This window comes from Triturus cristatus, chromosome 8 (assembly GCF_964204655.1).
Source record: "Triturus cristatus chromosome 8, aTriCri1.1, whole genome shotgun sequence".
Classification (NCBI taxonomy): Eukaryota; Metazoa; Chordata; class Amphibia; order Caudata; family Salamandridae; genus Triturus; species Triturus cristatus.
In genome coordinates, this window is record NC_140591.1 from 1,337,036,529 (window position 1) to 1,337,053,948 (window position 17,420).

Consider the following 17,420-nt stretch of genomic DNA (forward strand, 5'->3'; position numbering starts at 1 on the left):
GGCTAATGCTTCCTCCCAAGTGATTATCACCTTTTTTAAGGAGGTTTTTGCATGTGAGGGTTCCCCTGAGATAATTGTAACTGATAATGGGATACAGCTCACGTCGCATGAAATGGAGGATTTTTGTAACATGTGCAATATCAAACATTTGACTACTTCTTTATATGAACCAAGAGAAAATGGCCAAGTAGAACACTTTAATCGTGTTCTTAAGGATGGTGTTCAATCAGCTAGCATGTCCAGTGAACCTTGGATGGATGTTGTGAGAAAGAAGTTGTGGATGTATCGTATTACTCCACATTCGGTAACTGGTGTAAGTCCTCTCATATTATTGAAGGGAAGAGAACCTTCCTCTGAAATTTGTCCATGGTGGGTAAAAAAAAAATCAATAAAACCAATGACATGGTTGATATCAATCCTGTTGCCAAGCATGTTGAAAATAAACAAGACAAAATGAAAAGGGTGTTTAACTCTAAAATGAATGTCATAATTCCTGACTTTTATGGTAGGAGAATGGGTCAGGATCAAAACGCCTGTTTTTTTGGCTAAGGGTTATTCCAAATTTTACCATCCCATTAAGATTGTGAAGGTTTGCAAGAACAGTGTCATTATGCAGGATGGTAGGGTTTGGAATGTAAGAAGAGTTGCAAAATGTAAAACTTTGCATGATGGTAAACCTTTTATGTTACAGGAACCTACGGATATTTCTGGTGATGTTTCTCATTCTACACAGTCAATAGCATCTAAAGTTAAGAGTAATTTTTGTCAACAACAATTACCCGTAAGGTATTTGACTTAATTATCTTTTATTTTTATTTTATAGGGGTGGGATGTGTTACATTCTCCCTCATTCTTCATGTTCTCTTTGTAATCTTATTTCTCATGTGATTTCCCTGACTGGAACATGGAACGCTGTACCTGCGCTGTACAACTTATGTTCCATGTTCCAGAGTTGGCAGTTAGCATCTTATTCTCTTGTACCAAGATGTACTGTGTCTCCCTCTACCTGAATTTCAAATAAATACCTGAATTTACTCATTCTTCTGGGCGTCATTACTCTACACCATATCAGTGGCATTATAAACAGGCCAAAAGGTTGTTATATAAAAACATGAAAAACATCCTAATAAAATCAGAGCACTTAGACTGCTGGAATCAGAAACCATCCTTAGACTGACAATACCGTCAAGCCCAGCTACTTAGTACTATGTACCGTACTATGGATGTATATAATTTGAGATATTAAACACAAGCGCTGGATTTGTCAATGCTTGTTGTTTAATGTTTTTGCAAATATTTATTGCAAATAAATAAATTGCCACCCGTGCATGCAAACGCACAGGCCGACATCTCTGATCTTTCTAAATTAATTTTTATAAAAAGATTCAAAGATGAAGGCCAGTGTGTGCACTTGTGCATGCATGCGCATGCAGAGGTGGGCATGTTTGAATGTTTTTGTAATGAAGATGTATACAACATTCAAAGATGCCTGCCCTTGTCAGTAGATGCTCATACACATGTGTGCACATGCTGCCATCCTTGCGAGGGATTAAAACCCATTAAACAAGATTTCTAAATTCTTGCGGCAGATGTTATGCACTGCAAATTGTGGAATAAGCAGCTGCAAGTATCTGGTAGCAGTGTCTGAACAGCTTCTGGACCCTCAGAGAAAAGAAAAAAAAATCAAATATAGGCGCATATCTGCATAAAAGTCCTCGACGCTTCTTTGTGCTAGTGCACTTTGCGTACAAGCAGAAAACTATCACTTAGTGACGGGAGTCTGTGGTACAAGTTGGCCGACTCACTGCCCCATTCAGTACAACAACAAACCAATGGATGAATAGGGTTTCTTGACACATGCAGCATCAAAGCCTCTATAGTTATAGTTAGCTCGAAACTTCCATTGAAAAGGCATTTTTACATTTTTTTTAGAAGTTTGGTGCCATACAGCGAATATATTCAAAACCTGAGGAGGAGGAGGGATCAAAACAGTAGTATTTCCTATTTTAATTCCCATAGAAACCTTTGCTCTCAGGTACAGAAAAAAGTACTGAACAAAATTGCAACAAATTGGCTTAAGGTCCAACTTTACTCAAGGAAGTGTCTCTGTTTAGTTTAGTGTAAATAGCAATAATTATTTTATTTATTTATTTATTTAATTAAGAGTTTTATATAGCGCTGGCCAGACCCGAAGGTATCGGAGCGCTTTACATCATGATCACTTGTAAGATACATAGAGATACAATTATGTGCAATGGCTGCAGACATATCACAATAATATCGTCGTAGAGCGCACAATGTCACTCACAGGGTATGTGATCACAATTGTATGTACATGGCCTTGTCATCAGAGAGAGCACAGCGACTCGTGATGGGAATGGCCTGGGGGGGGGGGCGGTATAGGAGATAGTGAGGAAGAGTTCTTAATGTCAAAGTGTCTTGTGAGCTGTTGTGGGCCTGCTTTGATGGTTAGGTTGTAGCTATCCATACGGGAGAGATCGGTTGAGGGAGAGTTCTTTGAGCTGCCTTTTGAATTGTAGGTAGGAGGGGTTGGTCCTAATGTGGACTGGTATGGAGTTCCAGATTGTGGGAGCATTTCCTGTGAAGGATCGGGATGCGTTTTTTTGTTTGCGAGTTCTCGGAGGGATAAGGAGTAGGGTGTTGGTTCTCCTTAGGCTTCTTGTCTGACTGGCCTTCTGGAGTTTGGCGGCCAGGTAGGTGGGTTTGCCTGTGTGCAGCGCTTTTGTGCGTGAGGCAGGCAGTTCTGAAGTCGGCCCACATTTCGATTGGGAGCCATTTGAGCTCCCTGAGCGCAGGGGAGATGTATTCATATTTCATTACTCTGGTGATTATTCTGGCTGCTGCGTTCAGAGTTGATCTGAGGGAATCTAGGTGAGATTTAGTTTATCCTGTGAGGTTTGCAATCCTGTAGTCCAGTCTGGACAGCACCAGAGATTGAGTAGCTTGTTTGAGGTCGTTCTGAGGGATGAAGGGTTTTATTTTGTTGAGTAGTTTCAGGTTGAGGAAGGTGTTCTTGATGTGTTTGTTCATGTCTAATTTGGGGTCCAGGGTGATTCCTAGCGATTTTGCAAATGTAGGTAAGGTTGTAGTTGAACGCATCGATCACTTTTAGTCATTCTGAGATTTATTTATTTTTCTCATCATTGGAGATTAGGAGGATTTCTGTCTTTGTCTTGATTGAGTTTTAGGTGGTTGCGTGATAGCCAGTGTTGGACTTCTCTTAGAGTGCCGTTCAGTCTCTGAATGTCTTCAATGGAGAAGGTTTCCTGATAGATCTGGGTATCATCTGCATAAAGGTGGAAGGGAATGTTTGGATTTTTTGAGGATGGTGGTGAGGGGTTCCATGTATATGTTGAAAAGTTGCAGGGAGAGTACTGATCCTTGGGGGACACTCCTGCTAACTAGGAGTGGGTCAGATGAGAAGTTTTTGATTTTTATTCTTTGGGTGCGGCTCTGTAGAAAAGACGTGAACCATTGTAGTACCATCTATTCAGCTCCAGCCCTTTCTTGAAGTGCCTTGATGAGTAGTTTATGGTCAACCATATCAAAGGCTATCGAAAGGGCCAGGAGTATGAATAGGCAACATTGGCCAGTATCAAGAGATTTGTGCATATCATCTATTATGTTGAGGATCGCTGTCTCTGTACTGCATCCTTTTCTGAAGCCTGATTGGTGAGGGTCTAGGAAGTTGGTGTTGTCTAGGTGTTGGGTGAGTTGGAGGAGAACACATTTTTCCAGGATTTTCGCTAGGAGAGGGAGGTTGGAGATGGGTCTGAACTTGTTTAGATCGTCTGAGCCCGCACCCGGTTATTTCAGTAGAGGTGTGACTTGGCCGCTTTTGAGACAGGCCGGCATGACTCTACTACTCAAGAAGCTGTTTATGATCTTGGTCCAGTGCGGGGCTAGTGAGAGTTGGAGTTTTCTGGCCAGTTGGGCCGCTATGGGATCCAGGACATGTGCTGAGGGTTTGGAGGAGGAAATCCTTTTGATGACCTCTGCTTCAGAGATGGGGTTGAAAGACTTCCATAAGTTAAGGGTATGCTTGAGTGTGGTATCATCTTTTGTCTCTGTGGGCGATTTGGCTGTCTGGGGGACTGCTTTGTACGTCCAAGGAGAGTTCTATCTTGGTGATTTTGTCATTGAAGAAATTGGCAAAGTTGTCACACAGGTCTTTGGAGCCCACAACTTGAGTCAATCAATCAATCAATCAATATTACTTTATTTCGATTTAGATTGTAAATCATAAAAAGCATACAATAAAAACAATCGATAAAATTACAATTCTTTAAAAGATATAAAAAGGAACAAAGTTATTTCCAAGTTAAAAGAAAGTACTCTAGGTTACAAGAGCTTTCAGTAAGCATAGCTATGGAAATTAAAATTTCCAGAGTTATAACGTTATGTAGGCTCAGTGGCTCTTTGGTCTAAGATCTTTCGGTGATAAACAGTAGATTTAAAAAAACTGGCTACCGTGAATGTCAGTAAGTCTCCTTCCAACATCTGCAAAAAAAGTAATGCTGGGCGGCATTGCCTATATCCAGTGCACCTCAAAATGGGAACAAGTAATTTTTTCCTACTTTCTGCGAAAAATTTACAGAAAAGAATAGTATGTAGAGTTGATTGTGCGGAAGTGAGGTCACAAGGACAAACAGGTAGAATTTTAGCCCAGTTGTTCTGAACTGGGAAGGCTATTATTCGGTGAAAAATATTCATCCTGAGTCTTACCAATAGATAGCGCTCATAGTTTGTCATATTTAGGGTAAGGTATGGCTGCAGTGTTGGTGCCGATTGAATCATTAGGCTATGAGTGACAGATGGTTTACTAACTTCACTCAATAGTCTCATCTCCTCCAGATGGGCGAGTGCTTTGGTTTTTAAGGTCTTTCTTGACACCTCACATATTGATGAGGGATTGCAAAAATACTTGTCCCAGCCCAGATCATGGAGGAAGGTTGCAATATACCTCAACCACTTAGACCTATGAGCGTTATCCAGGGTTAGACAATCCGACAGGAGTGACTGGGAAAGGGTGGCTTTATCTGATGTCCATATTTTGTGCCATAGCAAAAGAGGCTCCACTTTTGCTAGGTCCGCCAGATGTACAAGTCCCAGTTCTAGATGGCAAGTGAAGGTTCCCGTACTTCCCGGAACTGAAAGAAGAGACCTCAAGAAACAATTTTCGACTTTCTGAATGGTGTCTATATTCACGAGGCCCCAGAGACCAGCCCCATATAAAGCCACTGATAAGCATTTGGCTTTATAGATCTGGGTAATTTCAATTGGGGCTCTATTGCCCAATTTCTTAATAAAGTTGAAAAGGGCTGTAACTGTTCTCAAGAAGAGTAGTCTTCGGGTTTCCACTGCCGCTTTCCATGATAATTTATGGTCCATTGTTATATCCAAGTAAGAATATGTATGGGTGGTAGCTATCTTTTGATTGTTCAAATATATACCCCTCATTTTGTTTGTGTTTGTACGGGAGGAACTTGTCCTCATGACGTAGGTTTTAGTTATATTTATCCTGAGGTCAAGACTTGCCATGAATGTGGAGTATCTATTCAGGTTTTTTTGTAGTTCACGGGGGGTGCGCGCCAGTATGACCGAGTCATCTGCATAAAGTAATGCAGGTATTGGGCGTTTGCTTATCATTGGGAGATCCTGGGAACCCTTCAGCATCTCTTTTTCCAGTGCATTAGTGTACAATGTAAAAAGAAGAGGGGCAAGGACACATCCTTGCCTAACTCCTTTTTCTACTGGGAATGCGTCCGTCAGTTCCCCCCCCACCCCATAGCGGACTCGAGCAGTGGCTTTGGAATAAAGTTCCCTAACAAATATAAGTAAATTCGAAGGGACCCCCATGTCAGCCAGTATTGCCCATAGTTTGGAGTGGGAAACACAGTCAAACGCGGCTGACAAGTCCACATAAACCATGTATAAGTCTCCCTTTTTGATGTAGACGTATTTGTCAATCAGAAGGGAAAGGTTTAAGACTTGCTCAATGGTACCCATGCCCTGGCGAAACCCGTACTGTAGATCTGAAATAAGCCTACCTTCATCAGCCCAATCTTGTAGTTGTTCTAGAATAACTCTCCCTGCCATCTTGCCCAGGGAGTCTAATAAAGAGATTGGGCGATAGCAGGATACTGAGTCCCGATCACCTTTCTTAAAGATGGGGACTAATACGGATTTTGACCAAGATGATAATAGACCCGTCTTGCAAGTTGCATTCAGGACTCTGGTTAGAATAGGGATCCAGAGATCCATTTGGTCTTTGAATAAATCAATAGGAACTCCGTCTGGGCCCGGTGCCTTCCCATTCTTACTTGCATTCAAGGCCGAGGCGGTCTGTCCAAAGAAAATTTTAGGTCCATAGGGTAGATTGAGGATGGTTCATTTGGAAGATTAGAATTCAGATTGTGTAAGTCCGGAAGTTCAGATAACTCCTTACCTACCGAAAAATTTTTAGAAAAGTGTAGGACCCATTCCTTTTCCTCAATCGCTACATCTAACTTGGCATAGTGTGTATTATCATTTAAGAAAGGGGACTTTACTACTTGCCAGAAAGCTGCCATGTTTTTTTGTGAGCAGGTTTCGTGCAATTGTTCCCAAAGCTGAGTTTTTAATTCTTTTTTCCTAGTTCTTAAGGCTTGGTTATAAGCTTTCCTGAGTATTAATATCTCATGTGGTGACCTTGTTGTTTTTCTCAGCGCCGTTTTTAAGTTGGAATATGCGACTGTACAATCATGATTGAACCAGCCTTTTTGTTTATTTGAGGCGTATTTTCTTTCCACCCACAATGCTTCGTTGATTGCCACAACAATCAATTCGAAGCTTGCAATAACCTCTGAGTGGGTAGAATGTGGATTAAGACAAGTCATGATAGATGAATTAGCCTTTGCAATCCCTTGTTTAGTCACCTCCATAGGCACTACGTTCCCCCATTTGAGTGCGTAGCCATTTAGTCTAGTAAGTGCTAGGTTGTTTTGTGCTAGGATGGTTCCTGTACCTCTCTTTAGTTTGTGAGTCAGAGAAAGAGAGATGCTAAGAGGATAGTGATCACTGAGCGGGACTAAATGTCTAGTAAAAACAGCATCTTCGGTCCTCTCAGCGTTTGAAACCAGGATGTAGTCTATGGTTGTTGAACATCCTCTCCCATGAAATGTGGGAGCCAAAGTTTGATTCTTCCCATTCCTGGCATTTGCCTGAACCAAATCTAGATTGAATAAGGTTTCATTTAGGTGGTTACCCTGGGTGGAATGTCTAAAATGAGGTATTGGGTTATCAAATTCATCCACTATACCACATATGTTCTCATTTGCAACATGATGGCATGGACCTAGATTAAAGTCCCCTCCCCAGATAATCACCGCATCACTTATTTTCTTCATTATTCTGGATTTTAGTGTGGACCGCATCTGAGATACCACAGTGATTATTTCAGCCTCGGGGAGATTGTTGTAAAAATTCACTATAATAAAGCTGTCCCCATCATTTAAAGTCAGCCTAAGAATCTGGATATTTAGATCAAGGCTCATGGGGACTACTTTTTTTATGTTTAGGAGGTTTGAGATATAAATTGATAAACCTCCTTTCGCTCTACCTGAGGCAAAAGGTTGAGCAGAAGAAAAGAAAGTTTTATAACCTGCCATGTGTATTGGTTCGACAGTCCAGGTCTCTTGGAGTGCCAAGATATCAAACCTTGGAGCGAAGTTCATCCATATATCATTAGTAACCTTAGTGCGTTGACCTGCTATGTTCCAAAATAAGAACGTTGCATAAGATTTCGTCTCATCTCCTAGGCGTGTCTGAGGATTGGGAGAACAAAAGAGTTTTGAATTATGTTCTATGTTTGAAATGGGTTGAATTATATCCGAGGTTGTATAATTGAATAATAAATCCATAGATGCTGAAGGGTTCTGGACATGCATTAAGTTGACATCCTGAGACGTATGCGTGGCAGGACTAGCGATAAGATTGTCCTCAGTGTTACTGGAGGGGACCTTTTGTGATCTATCAATGTCAACGTTTTCTACCTCATATAAATTCAGTCAATCCACTCCTTCCAGGTCTGTCAATTCTGCGTATCGATTATAAAGAGGTAAGGAGTAGTCATCCTGATTACGACGTGAAGGATAAGGGTGATACTTCTGATGTTGGAAAGAAGACCTTGGGTGACCAAGTTTATAATGGGTTGTGGTTATGAAACAATTACGCTGTAAATAAGATTGTGAAATATGGTGGTTGCGGTTCTCTGTGAGAGACCTAACTGTATTAATCCTGTGTTGGTGAGAAAAGTTGTAATAATCTCTTTGGTCTAAAAAAGGGGGCCTTAAGCAGTTTTCTAAATGTTGTGGCATATATATAGCGCAATCGTTTTGTCGGTTGTAGGGGGGCCTAAGATAGGGATCCTGATGTTGAGGTAAAGGACTAATGCACCTATCCTGGTTTTGGATAAGTAGGCTTGTATTGTTTTTGACAGGGAAATGAGCTCTGGGATAGAAGTAGGTCAAGTCATGTACCTTGATTGGATTAGAGAGTTTAAAAGAAGAATAGTTTAGAATGTGTCTTACAGCTCTTTTGTCTCTAAAGTTGATTGTTTTAATGTCACCCATGATATCTTTTCTCCTACTTCCTAACCAGGAGAGACGCCTAACAAAAAGGATTTCTCCATTAATCTCTGGGGGAAGGGGGCATTTCTGTCCGAGCCAAAATATAACTTTGTTTTTTAATTGGCAGTGGTCTTCTCTTTTTCCGTCCTCTAAGGGAGGGACTCCAGTTAGGACCACCACCAAGGGGACTGCTTCTGGGGGAAGGTCTACATTGCGATTTGTTTGGATAGGTGTCCTTACCAAGTCATCAAACTCAGTATTTATTACAGTGGTTTGCTTAGGATTTAATTGGGTTTTGGATTTCGAGACCACCTCTGGCACCTTGTCTTTGAGGGGTACATTAGTACCTATTTTTCGGGGAGGCAACGTGTGCTGAGTGTTTGGTTTTGCCGGGCTGATAACTCTGGCGGTCGGTCCCTCTTGGTTATTATTGCTTATAGTCGGTAAAATCAATGAAGGGACTGGTAAAGACTTTGCTAGTTCCTTGGTTCCCTCTTTAATCTCCTCAATTGTAATTTCTAAGTTCCCCAGTTGACGGGCTATGATTTTTAATTTTTCTGTTAATGGTAATATGAGGGATCTAATCATTTTCCCAAAGTTCTCCAATAATACAGTGTGTAATGTTTCAGTTTGAACATTATGTGTGTCTGATATAGGAACTTTTGTTATGGGATTGCTTGGTTTAGCAGTTATTGTGTTACTTTTGGGCTTAGATTTTTTTAATAAGAGGCCCTTCTTTTTCCTTTTTTTTAATATGGGGCCTTGCGGTCGTGGAGTTACCAAAATCCTAGGTTCATTTGGCAGTGTCTGTACTGGGGATAGCGAATCAACTATCAAGACATCTTTATCAAGTAGAGTATTGTTCAAGAAGGGGGATGAAATATGAATATGATCATTGTCTAAATCTGGAGGAGGAGTAATATCTCTAAGAAGTAAGGGTGTACCATCTCCAAAGGAAGCATCAAAACCATCTCTTCCATAAGGGGTAATACATTGTGATGACGTCACTTCCTGTGGGGGAGGATCAAGTGAACGACTATTTTTCGCGTGTTCCATGGACCGACGTCTCTCAGTCCGTAGGTCGTCTAAAGCTATTACCTTATCTATTTCTATAGTTGGTCTAATAACGAAGTTATCCAATGTCCCTCGGTTAGCAAATCCTCTCCTGAGAGGCTTGTCTTTCGGGGCAGGGAGACTCATAGTGAGTGTTATGGTTAGCGCGTCTACCACTAAAACAAAGGAACTAGTACATATAAGGTAAGTGAAAACTACAATACGTGCATTAACATATAGCAGAACTTTTGCCAACCGAGTCACTTACAGTTCAGTGTGGGCACACACAGATGCAAATAAAGTCCTTTGTGCAACGGATAGGAACGTGGCCCAGTCCAGTCTCCTTAGTCCTCTGAGGGCCTCAGAGGGCCCGCCCTTTGCCCGGCCTTAGCCCGCGCGCAGCCCCGCGACGCGGGGAGAGTGAGCAGTTCAAATAGCGCCTCCAGGCGCGAGTATCCGCCTATCTACTTCCGGGATGGAAGTGAGGGAGTCTGGGGATTGTGGTCTCACCTCCGCACAGCGGCCGCGAAGATGATGATGGCGGCGGCGGGAGGGAGACCTGGCCAGCAAATGAGACACTCAGGTAGGGGGTGCCCCAAGATTAGTAGATGCAGATTACCAGACCAAGCCAGGAACAATACGAAGCCCGCTCCACCGGGAGAGTGAGCAGTTCAAATAGCGCCTCCAGGCGCGAGTATCCGCCTATCTACTTCCGGGATGGAAGTGAGGGAGTCTGGGGACTTGAGTCGAAGGGGCCTTGGAAGTCTATGGTCTGATGAGATTGAAAAGTTCTATTGGTTTATTTTTTGCTTTGCCGAGGGCATTGCGAAAGAAGGACGCTTTTTAATTCATTATGTGATTTTTGTATTTCCTTTGCACTGATTTGAGTCTCGCTTGTAGGATTGAGGGCTTTTTTTTTTAAGGAGTCTTTCTGCCGCTCTTAGTTCTCTTCTTTGGGAGTTGATGTCTGTGTTGAACCATAGTCTGGGTGCTGTGCTTCTGACTCTTTTCAGTATCAGAGGTGCTATTTTGTCCATGATGGAAGTCATAGTAAAGTTGTAGTGGGAGGGGAGTTCTGTTGTTGAGAGCTCATCAGAGTTGTTGGGGAGGAGGGAGCTTACCCTAGCCTCCAGGTCTGCAAGTGGAATCTGACTTAGATTTCTTGCCCAACGTGGGGGGTCCTTTGTGCGGGGCTGGGATAGGATCCTTTGGTTCATGTGAAACAGAATGATATGGTGGTCAGACCAGTCAACAGGCAGGGTGTGGTCGATGGAGACTATGTCTGCTTGAGTGATAATGGCATCGAGGATTGAGCCCCTGTTTTGGTTTTCTCTGTGCAGTGTTGGGTGAGGTTGTAGTTGCTTAGGAGATTGTTTAGGGTTTTGATTAACGCGTTGTTTTCCTCATTCCAGTGAAGATTGAGGTCACCAAGGATAATGATATTAGAGTCACGGATTGAGCCTTGAGTGGTGAACAACCTTTACAACGCAACTGTTACAATGCATACCATTACAACGCAATACAACACTTACCCTACTGTTGCACCCCCTGGAGTTAGAATAGTCATTTTTACCCCTATACTATGCGTTGTAATGGTATGCGTTGTAAAGGTAGTATGCGATGTAATGGAATGCGTTGTAAAGGTAGTTTTTAAACATGCGTTGTAGTATCATGCTATGTAATGGAATGCGTTGTAGTGGATGTTGCGTTGTAAAAAATGCGTTGTAAGTGCATGCGTTGTAAAAGTGTGCGTTGTAACGACATACATCCGCCTTGAGTAATCATGTTGGAGAGGTGATCACCGAAAGAGGAGGTGTTTCCTGGTGGGTGGTATATGATGTGGCAGAGTAGTGATCTGTTGTTGTTCATCTAAATAGTGACAGTAAGACATTTGAAGGAGTTATACTTGAGGGCGTCTGTTTCCTTCACAGAAATGTTGTTCTTCTGTATGATTGCTATACCCCCTCCTCGTTGGATTTTTCTGTCTTTGTGGATGATTGTGAATCCCGGGGGCACAAGCATGTCCATGCTTGGGGGAGAGAACTTGGTTAGCCAGGTTTTGGTGATGAACTTAATGTCTATGTCGTGGGTAAGGATAGTCTCTGCCAGTTATGTTGCATGCTTGCTGGCCAACCTGCAGTTTATGAGCATGCAGTTGGTGTTGGATCCTTCATTCTTGAGATCCTTCATAAGTGAAGCCCTTGGGATATTGGTGAGGAAGGCTGGGGGTCTAATGAGTCTGGGGGGGAGCAGTCTCTTCTGAATCCTGTGACAACCTGCATCTTGGAGCTAGAGGTGACAGAAATGTATGTGTCATCCGAGGCGGCTAGATCCATTGCTTCACTTGCGGACATTGCGGTTCTGGTTGTTTTCGGTCTCTGTTTCAGGTATCGGAGGTGGATTGTGGACCATCTGGGCCATTGGGACTTGTGGGGTCTTGAGTGATTCGAGTTGGTGACTGAGGATGTCAGATAAGAGTGTTGGATGGGTTTTCGGGGTGTGATGAGGTTCAGTAGGATTTCTGAGAGGCCCAGTATTACCATTTAAAGCTGGCTTTCCAGCAGGGCAGGCCTCTGAGTCGTCACTCTGGTGGAGTGTGAGGGGGCATTCCTGGAGGTTGATGAGGTTCTTGTTCTATTGGATCTATGTGTCAGGTTCCATGTGGGGGATTTGGTCGAGCTGAGCGGTTGAGTCTTGGGAGGCCTTGTGTGCTTGGTATCGGTAGCTGTGGCTGTCGGGAAAGGGTGAAGGCTGGGCTCTTCGAGTTGGTTATTGGTGTTGGAGTTACATAAGTTATCCCTATTGGTAGTCCTGTGTCTGTGATGTGTAAGGTCTCAACGTAGTTCAAGCTGGCCTCTCTTGTGTGTCGGTGGGTGCATGGATTCTGGAGTCTGTAGATGCGAGCTAGGTTTGTTGGTTGTTCGTTGAGGGTGGTGGTTTAGGGAAGGAGGGGGTTGCTGTTGTTCGATAGGGGGTTGTAGAGCCTCATCCATGACTAGGCTCCAATTCCAATTGGAGGAGGGGACTGGGTTGGACGCTATTGTGGAGGGGTAGACTGAGGATGGTGACAGGAGGGGGGAGGTTGCCTATCTTGGCAAAGGTCTCGTGTTTGCCTTGTGCGCTCTCAGGGAGGGGCGGTCTATCATAGGATAAGGAATCGGGCAGGCGGGAGCTGTGTAGATGCGCTGGGGCGTTGCGGAGCGAGGGGAAGAGGGAGTCGAAGGCTTCCAGGTTGCCATTATTGGCTTGGATCAAGACTGTGCCGTTGGTGTAGATAGTCACTGCCGTGTTGCTGTTATGTTTAGGGCGATTTGGGAGGGTGATCGTTAGTTTGCAGCTGTGAGGGGTGTTGGTCGTTTTTGATATGATCAGGTGTGTTTTGAGGATGTTGTTCCATTTAGCAGGTCTTATAGTGTGGAAAATGAGGGCTGTTTTTAGCTGGCCTTTGGAATGGTGAGATTGAAATGTGGACCAAATGAGCATTGAACCAACTCTGAGGAAAATCGATCACACGATTGCAACAGAATAGTCTGCCCACATGAATTATTCCTCCCAGTTGGTTCAGTCCCATCATGGCCACATTAGTGGATGTACTAGCGGCTCTAGCACTTGTTCAACAAGAAGTAACAGCCTCAAGAGCTGAGACGGCTACCCTACAGGATAGATTGGACAGAATGCAGAGGAACCCTATTCATATTGATAATGGGAGAGGAATGGGGGCGCCTGATGGTTTTCAAGTGGGAATGTGACACCCAATCCACTGCTCATGATTGAAGTTCTTACACCAGTACCCTTAGCAGCTCCTGAATTAATCAGACACTGAATGCTATCAAGGAGACGTTACTAAGGCACAACTCCTTTTGCATTTCACTTGTCGGCCAAGAGTATTCCCTACTAATCAGGCTAGGGTTGCCTTTATGATTTCCTGTTTGACAGGAGACGCAGGTCAATGGTCTGTACATGTGATTTAACCAGACGACCCACTTCTATATGATCGGGATGAAGTCCGTAAAGAGTTTAAAAAGGTTTTTGATCACAGAGCCTACAACTTCTCGGCCGATAGAGAGTGGTTAGAACTAAAACAAGGATCAAAGGATTTAGTCATTTATTTAAACACCTTCAAATGATTAGTTTCAGAGACACAATGGCCAGAGGACAAAAGAGCGGCATAATTTCACCAGGGGTTAAGAGATTAATTGAAAGATGTGTTGGCTCAAGTAGACCTGCAACCATCCATGTGTACGGATTTAATTAAGTTAACCCTGCACTTAGATCATCGAATAAGTGAACGTCTCAGAGACAAAAAGAAAATTGATAGACCTCTAACTAGGTCTGAAAGGCATAGGAATGTGGGTAGCGGAAGTAATAACTCCACAGAGCCAATGGAAATAGGTTCTATGAGAGCTACACTTACTCAAGAAGAAAGAGAAATAATAAGAAAAACTGATTATGCATGTATTGTGATAAAAAGGGTTATTTTGTGAAGGTTTGTCAAAACAAACCTAAGAATCATAGTGGTTGGTCCAGAGTGCCAGCTCTAAATACTGACATGAAGTCGGAAAACTAAATAGCTCAAGGGGATTAGAAGGGAACACCTTGGGCTCTAGAGATCCTTTCTTTGAACGAAACAGAAACACGACATAGAGAAGAGGTTTTTTTGTCAATCCAGTTGAAAACTAGAATTGGTTGGCAAGCCCTACAAACCTTGATTGATTCACGGGCAACAGGATCATTCATGGACAAAGAGGTGGCTAGCGAGCAATACTTAACACTGTTGGAGAAAGAGAGTCCGGAGAATGTCCTTGCTGTAGATGTGAGGGAGCTTGCTTCTGGTCCCATCAGATATCATACAGAGGAATTGTCTGTTCGAAGTACTGCAGAACATTTAGAATTAGTTTGGCTTAATATCATAAAGGCACCTCAATATGCGTTGATATTTGGACTCCCATGGTTGAAAATACATGATCCCATGATTAACTGGAGTAATAATTCTATCACTTTTGAATCTGCATATATCATTGTCTCATTACCAAGATATCACCAGTTAAATCATTGGCACAGAATCATGGCATAGCCATGGCAGCAGAGAAGGACACGGTGTTTCCAGATCATTACGGTGAATACAAAGATGTATTTAGTGAGAAGAAAGCAGATATATTTCCCCCTCACCATTCATATGATTGCCAAATAGATGTGATCCCTGGAGCAATGGTACTGTGTGGAAGACTTTATGCACTTACAGAACTGGAAAACGAGCATTTGAGATAATACATAGACAAATATTTAGCCAATGGTTTTATACGCCCGTCTAAGTCTCCAACATCTTTGCCTTTGTTTTTTATCCCTTAGGCAGATGGCTAAAGACAAGCCTGTATAGACTTCGGGGCTCTTAACAACATTACAGTAGAGAACAATTATCCTTTGACATTGATCACCGTACTCTTGGATCAGGTAAAAAAGTCTGTGATTTATACCAAATTAGATCTTAAATGTGTATACTATTTGGTAAGAATGAGAGAAGGTGAGGAATGGAAAACAGCTTTCCGTACATGTTACAGACTCTTTGAGTACACAGTGATACCCTTTGGGCTATGTAATGCTCCGGCCGCATTCCAATATTTCTTGAACGGTGTAGTAAGAGAATTTTTGGATTTGTTTGCAGTGGTATATATTTATGTGATTCTAATATATCCCTTGGTGGCATGCTTCATCATTGGGTTCTCCCCGTCCCGCTGTGGGATGGGAAGTGCTGTGATGTACGGGTATGTGAGAGCACTGGTAGTTTTTGGCTAAACCAAATGAGAAAGGTAGGGTGTGGAGGTGTATTTTAGAGATTCAAAAATACCTGCCTAGTAGGAAAAAATACACTTTATTTGGACCTCGAGCTGGTATTGGTAAAAAATGGGGAAGTTGCAGACTCAGAAGGGATAATGTCCTTGAGTCTCACTGGTGAATATGTTTTTAACCCTCCTCCAAGGCTATTCTTCAGGACCAAGGAAAAGTATATATGCTCTCTGATGCCACCCTAGTTAGCACGTAATTAAATGCATGATCATTTGAAATTAAATATTAAAAACCGATACATTCAGCATCTATTCAGTGAAGTTTTTGAAAATCTGCAAAACTATATGAACGGGAGAGAGTTAATAAGACATGGCAAATTTGCCCTGTTAAATTTGTTATGCCGTAAAATACTTCACTATTGTGGGTTGTGTGATATATTTTTCTGGTACATTCGGTGAGCACTTTCAGTGATACATAAAAACCATGCAATATAAAATTCTCATACAACATAGAACACACACACTGCTGTTTGTCATATATGGGACCAAAACATACATGTTGATAGCCCTAGTCAGGCATAATGAGTCCAAAATGGGAGGAAGGGACACCTGTAGTTACACACTATGTAAAAATGAAAAGATAAGCAACATGAGCTCGTCTGTCATAAATATATAAGGGAAAATGAAAAACTAGGAATGAGGCTCATTTGTACTCATTCCCTCAAACGTACTCCCTTACTCTGGGACCTGCACCTGCCCGTGGCTCCGAAGATGCCAGTGTGCTGTGTTGGACCCATATTAGACTGTTGGAGTCAGTCTGACATCGGTGTCCTCGTGAACGGGAGAGATTAGCACACCAACCTTTCAAAATGGCAGCACAGGAAGGGACTACTTCCTGGACGATGCATCTCGTACCATATGTGCAACCCAATTTGAGAGTTACGGCTACGCGTGTCATAAATTGTGATTAAAATAAGGAGTATTTAGTGGGAGATATTCCCAATATTAGTCACAAATAGAGAGGTAAAATAGGGAACATTTTGGAGAAAATTGAAAAGAGAACTTTTATTTGAAGAAAGATTCTTTCATTTAAAAAAACTTGATATTTATATTTGTTGTTTTTCAGATTGAAGGAGTGGATCATATTAATATGAAAATTATAAGGCAGAAGATCATGGCTGTTGTTACTATATCGCTGATTTTGATTCATAAGGGATAATCAAGACTATCTACGTACATATTTCACTTGATGCGTTGGAAATGTTTATACCAGGTTTTTTACATTTAGTCTTGGTTTGTTATACTGGCGGGCACTTTTATATAGCTCTTTGGCGTGCCAACTTTATCACATGATCTGACCCCAAGGGATGTTTTTCGTTGAAACCCCATATGTGTGTCTTGAGTCTATCATTATGGGTTCCAGAGCAGCGCACTACTCGCTGAAAAAAGTGCTTCAACACACCATCAGGGGTAACAAGCGCTATTTAGATGCAAACCTTTTCCTCTTCTATCCTTCTGAATCCAAATAACTGGCTAACCTATCCACCACTCAAATTACTTTCATATTTCACTATACTAATTCAACACTAATCCTTTATGGGTTCCAGAGTAGAGTGCTACTCACTGAAAAAGTGCTTTGAAGCCTCATCAGGGTAGTAAGCGCTATATAAATGCAATTAAAATACAATAAAATTACTTGATGAGATCACGACACATTATCACAGTACATATAGACTAGGGGTGTGCGGAATTTGCGTAATTGCGTTACGCAAATCTCCGCGAAACGGTAAAAAATCTCCGCGAGCACGCAGAAATTCCGCGAACACGCGGAATTGCTTGTTCGCGATGCTTTTTTCCTGTTCGCAATTGCTGTTTGCGTGCTCGAGGAGCATTATCTCGCGAACATGCAATTTGAGAACGCGAACAAGCAAAAATTTCGCGAAATCGCGGAAAG